We start from the raw sequence: 6,829 nt of genomic DNA, 5'->3' as shown, positions 1-6,829 counted from the left end.
GCGTTTTGCTATTGTTTGGAAAAATGGTCAAATAATTTTGTTATCATTTACTATTTTTCATATTTTATTTTTTTAATCAGGCGGTTATCTAAAATCACAAGTCTTTTATTTGAACTCCACGGAATATGTGAGTGATTTCATAGACAATTCCATTAATCAACACTCTACGAGTATTTGCTTAATTAAAACGCATATGTGAATGGGAATATATCTTTAATTTTTCGAATTTACTTGTATACGCATGAGTTAGTGGACACTTTTTATAGAAATGAATATAATATGAAAATTAATTTGTTAATTTAAAATTTAATTAAAGGTTTCGTATAAAGAATAAAAGACTGTAGTCTCCTACGCAAATAATGATTGTTTTTGCAATTCATTATCAACTATCATACATTGACACTTGGTCTAAGCAATTCATCTGATAATAATATAATTTAACACCTTAAAAATATATATAATAATTTAAATTGCTTCAAAATATTTTAATACCAACAAAGTTGGAAATATTGAATAAATAATTAGTTTATATGCATAATATATTATGAAAGGAATGAATATATTAATTAATAAATAACCTACAAGATGGTTACGTAAAACAAATTTTACATTTATTAATAATTAAAACATCGTAATGCAATAAACTGGAAAGCTGAAATAATTAAATCATTTTACATGACATGTTAAATATTTTAGAATTCTTAGAAATTTTTTTTGTTATAATCAGACTATAAATTTAAAAATTAAATAATGTAAATATCGATCATTAATGGCGATTAATACAATGACAATGCAAAAAATTTGTAAACGATTTCAAAAAATGTTTAAATTTCAAGGGATTGGTCACAAATTCGCATGGATACTAATATTTTATTATTTTTTTTAAATAGTAATTAAGTTTAGCAAAAAGCTGTATATAAACTCCTCGGAAATGGGTGAGATTAAGTTTTGTAATTTGATTTAAAGTATTGAAGTAAGAAATTTTCATTTTAAGTATTTTTTCACATTAACACACAGTATCATGAAATATGTCCGGGATTTATTGAAAACATGAGTATTGTATTGCTGCACTTTACTAGATAAATAGTACGGGTAGGCTAAGTAATTCTAATATTATTAGTTTTTCCCTTAAATCGCTGTCAATAATTCCTTTGTAATTGTTAATGATGAATTTTTTTTTGAAAGAAAAGTAAAAGCTAATAAAGTTAAAATTAAATGATTATTTTGAAATTTACAAAAACATAAACTATTTAAACATAATCTTTTATAAGGTAGGCAGAGCGGGTAGGAAATACTGTAACAACGAATATGATTTGCGATGAAAGATATGAAAAAGTTAATGGTAAAGTGTCACGACAATACTATAACGTTTCAGTTATAAGGATTATTTTAGGATTATTATATCACCATAATGGTGATTTTATGGTTTTGAAAAAAATATTTCTTTTTTATAAAATTAATGAAATGAGAAATTATAAAGCTGTTACATAGAAAACTGACATAGAATTTCAATAAGAAAGAATGAATTTCGAAAAGTAATTCAAATTAGACACTATTGCTTCATTTGGTTATGACAAAGTATTATAAAATATTTAAATCAAAGTTATACATAGAATGAAAACGTATAATTTTATATACATAAATAAGTTTAATTCAATTGGGTTGGATGTATGTATATATTTTGTGAAATGTGTTGAAAATATTCTTCAAAATTTCTTGATCAACTTTTTAATTTAATTTTAAGATCCACTTTCAAACTTCATAACTAAGTAATTTTTATTATTTGAAATATAAATTTCTGAAAGAAATCAAATGAACTATTTTTTTTAAAAATTCATAAGAATAATTAAATTTATATATGAAACTTTATATATTTTCGTATTTGTGCAGCGGAAATAAAATCCTTATAAATGTTCAATTTATTAATATTATTCAAAAGAAATTCATTTTTTTTTAAATAAAGCCAAATTGAAAAAAAAAAAATATTAATATTTTTTCATTATGTAGGGAAAATGTGTATGAATAAGGTTGCTATAACATTATGCCAAAATAAATCTTTTAATATGAGAATGAGAGTTTTAATTTGGAAATTAGGAAAACCAAACAAACAAACTTTGAAAGTTTGATTTTTAATTTAAATTATTATTCAAAACTTTTGTATATATATATGTATATGTATAAATACTAACATAAGAAAATTTCGGAATTCGAGTTGTTGTATTTATATTCTTCTATATTATTTGGTATGGTTTATTGTACAAAATTATATAATAGCCTATTTTACTAATTCAAAATTTTTTATGAATCTTAAATTTCAAAAATCATCTGATAATTTATTATCAAAAAGGATCCGATCTAAACATTTTAAATTCACGCAATTTCCATAGTTCTAAAACAAAAAAAAAAAACTTAAAAAAAAATATGATTGAAAGAAATGGTTTTCAAAGAAGCACATTTCCTTTAAATAATGTCAAAATTCTTTTTGTTTTTTTTTTAAATAATAAAATTTAGAAATTCTATTTTAATACTTATTCCATTTATGTATTTATACATCATTCTCTGAATATCATATTGTAATATTGCATATATTTAGGAGAAGAACAAATATTACATACATACATTGTTTTAATGACAGCAGTTAGAAATTTAATAAATATAATAATATTTAATTATAAAATATAACATATATCATATAACATTAAAAACATTTAATGACAAAAAATACATTTATCAATTTTATACTTTTAGATTTTAGAATAATGAATTTCGAAAAATTAATTATTATCTTGGATTATCTTTATGCAAGAGAAGAAGAACAGAAAAACATTTTAATGAAATAAGCTATATATACTCGTACTTATTTTATATGAATGAACAATATTAAAATCTCAGAAATTAATATTTATACATTTATTATTATTTTCATAATGTAGATAATATACAAAATGTTTCGAATTCAAATTCTTAAATAAACAAAAGGAAAATTTATTTTTATAAAATTCTTATATGTAAAAATGTAAACCTAAAATAATTTTCCATAAAAAATAATTAAATAAATTTAAATTTTATTTAAATTTAATAAAACCAATAAAATTTAATGAAAAAATATTGCATATTTTATATTGAGGGAAAAAATTATGTATAAAATTAACTAAAAAAATAAAATGTTTCTATCTCTAAAAATAATATTACTCTTCATAATTTGTAAATTTTTCAAGTGAGCATATTAAACTTTATTATTTGATTTATAGACCAAATATTTTAAAAATAAAAATAAAAACTAAATTTTTATTTACTTCGAATTAAAAAAGCAATTTATTGTGAATTTTAATAATTAAATATTATTTGAATAATTCACATTTAATTAATATGATTTAACTGACAGATCACTTAAATAAAAATTTTTTAAATTGAAAAATAAACAAAAAATATGATACATATTCATACATACATATTTAGATGGAAAAATCTTTTTTTAAATTGTAAGTACATTAGAGTGGGTTAATGGTGTATGAAGTGGTTTAATCGACCTGATTAATAATGTGCTTAATACACCGGACCTTTAATCGAAGGGTCACGGATTAAAAGCCCAGTTCCGTCACTATAAAAACTATGTTCAATCATAGTTTTTACTCAATATACACTATAAATAAAAAAATAAAAAAGAAATAATATTAACTAATTACCATATCAATAACCTTAAATATTCAATTTTAAGAAAATCTATACGATAGGCTCGTCACATATAGTTAAGAAAAACCCCAATGATGCAGAAAACTGGGACATGGTTATCTACGATATCGTGCGTAGTGCTATACACCTCCTAGGGTTGAAGTATAGGAAAAATAAATGGTGTAAAGCTTTTTTTCTAAAACTTTCAAAGAAAATTGCTACTTTTCACTTCCTTCTTCAAATTAAAACAACAAAATTAATTTTAACACTGATAATTTTTAATGGAAGCCTTATATAATAATAATATTATATTAAATATAGTTGAAAGAGTACAATAATTAATTTTACTACTTTAAACTTTTTTGTGACCCACCCGAATATAAACATTAAGAAAAAAGTTCTTGTATAATAAAACTTTAATAATGCTATGGGAATGAAAAATTTGAAAAGAGATAAAATTTTTTTAAAAAGTTTTGATCCTAAAAAACATATACATACAAAAAAATAAACTTTAAAAAACGGAAAACTTTTTTAACTCTTAACATAATAAATGAAAAATTTTGTTTCATTTTAAAACTTGACAAGATAAGATAAGTTAAATATAAAAGTTTTTCCAATATTTTTTGATTAAAATTTCAATTTGCATATATATAATTTAGTACTTATCTATAAGGTGGCCGCGTTTTTCTTAAGCAAGAAGAATTATTAAACTCGAGATGACTAACATAATAGAGAAAATTTAGTTAAGAAAAATTTTAAAAATTAATGAAATTCCCCTATAAAAAGGATGTATCTGCAATATTAGATTTTATTAGTTTGCGAAAGATATACCATACTGTGATATCAAATACTGAGGAAAAAATTCAGGGATAAAATATTTAAGAAATGAAAATCTGCTTCGAAAATACCAATATATGTATTTCGATCACTCTGTATGTGTTATGTGCAATCCAAAATAAGTTAAAAATTTACCATTTATATTTTGATGTAGTTGTAAAATATTTACGTATACATGTAAGTTTCTTTTAACAAGAATTTTATAAACGACACTTAAGGTTTTATATAAATTAAAATAAAAACTATGAGTAGAATTTTGTATTAAGCATAAAATAAAGTGAGAGAAGTTTAATTTCAATATTTTTCAAAAAGGTACATATACATATAGCTCTAAAAAATATAAAATTAGAAGTTTTGCAAAATAATTTCAATGTTTAATATTAATATGTACATAAATGAAATTTGGTGTGGGTAAAAAATTCAAAATTATTACCAAAACATATAAAAACTAAATATTAAATATCGTATATGAGAAAAGAAGAAATTTTTTTAATTTTCATTGGAAAAAATCCTTTGATTTGACTTTCTTTGTCATAAAATATTTTTTAAGAAATTATTTTCAAAATTTAAATTTTATATATGGAGAAGTGGTTATTCTAATAGGAAATTTCACATAAATGAGTTCTAAGAAAAAAATTTTGTTAATAAAAAGACCTTTTTATGTAACATATGGAAACGAGTCCTGTTATACTTCTTTTTAAATTACTCATTGCAAATAATTGTTTTATAAGAATTCTTTGTTTTACTTTGATGTTATAGGTTTCACTTTCACTTCTTAAAAATTTTAAAAAAATATTTTAAATTTTTTGTTTTTTCTTGTTTTTGTTTCTATTTCACCTACATTGTGTATATTTTTTTTACATTGTTTGAATTTGTTGCTCGTTTGTATTATATAAGTGATTCACAAACAATTAAAAAAATTATTCTGGAATTTTATTTAAAATTTAGAATTCTATATGGTTTCTAATTAAGATGATTTCAAGAATATGTTCAAAAAACATACATACGAGTATAATATTATGTAACATATACATATTACATAATGTATGTTATTTTGAATGCATTTGACATTTTACATTTCAGTATTTTGAAAATCGCACAAAATTTCATCATTTGATTTTTATCTTAAGTTCTAATTAAATTAGGTTAGAATTAAACGAAACGAGAATAATATAAATGTTAAAGTTGAATACGAAAAAATGACAAGGTATACGTATTAATTATTCCATAGTTATAAAACATTGAATTTTTAAGCCAACAGGATCACCCAACTCCTCTATTTTTATAGTTAAGTACAAATTTACTTATTTGAAATGCTAACAAAATCCACTAAATTTTTAGTTTATGCATTTTTTCGACTAAATTTATAAAAATATTTGTTAAAAAATAAAAATCAGAAGTGGTTATAAGTTAAAATTAAATTGAATTTCAGGAATAATTAATATTAAATTTGAAAATGGCACATGTTTACTTTAAATGCAATAAAATTATTTAATATTGTATTCATATAGTTTTTAAATAAATTTTTATGAACTTTAAAACTTCCCAGTTCATATATGTATATGTATGTAACATATATCCTTATTTATATCAGAAACTATTTAAAAATAATTTTTTATATACATGCATATTATGTACATTTGCATCCAAGTGCTTGTATAGTTTTAATAAGAGAAAGAACAATGTATAGATATAAATTACCATTTTAATAAGAACGAAATTCTAAACAAATTTATTTAAATATTATTTTTTATTTACTCATCAACAAAATTTTAACTTTTAATAAAATTTGAAAAATTTTCCATTCAACTTATAATCAAAAATAAAAAAAAAAATTAAGTACGAAATTTTAAAAATGTCAAAATGTCGGAAAAGAGTTATACTTCTAAAAAAAAAAATTCTATTTTCATTTAAACACAAAAAATAATTGTTAAGTTGTATATAGAATAAGTAATATATAGAAATATAACTAAATTTTATGGTATTCTATTGTAAGACCATATATATATATACAATTCTATATGGTACATGATATTTTATTTGTAATTATTTGCAATAATTTTAATGTCAGAACATTGAAATATGGTTAAAAGTATTTATACATTGTACGCATTAACTAAGTACATTGTAACTTTTATTATACAATGGTTATTACATATAAAGTTTTTCGAAATTACACGTGTAGCTAGTATATATTAAAGTTTAAGAATTTCTGACAATTATTCATTATGTAAATTTCTATTTAAAGGTTACTTTTTCAATTTCTCAGTTATTGGCGTAAAAATATAAGAATTGTTATATTTTTAATATATCGTTAATT

Source organism: Condylostylus longicornis, unplaced genomic scaffold, assembly GCF_029603195.1.
Source record: "Condylostylus longicornis isolate FDR11 unplaced genomic scaffold, ASM2960319v2 ptg000080l, whole genome shotgun sequence".
Classification (NCBI taxonomy): domain Eukaryota; kingdom Metazoa; phylum Arthropoda; class Insecta; order Diptera; family Dolichopodidae; genus Condylostylus; species Condylostylus longicornis.
Note: the sequence above shows the minus strand (reverse complement) of the source record.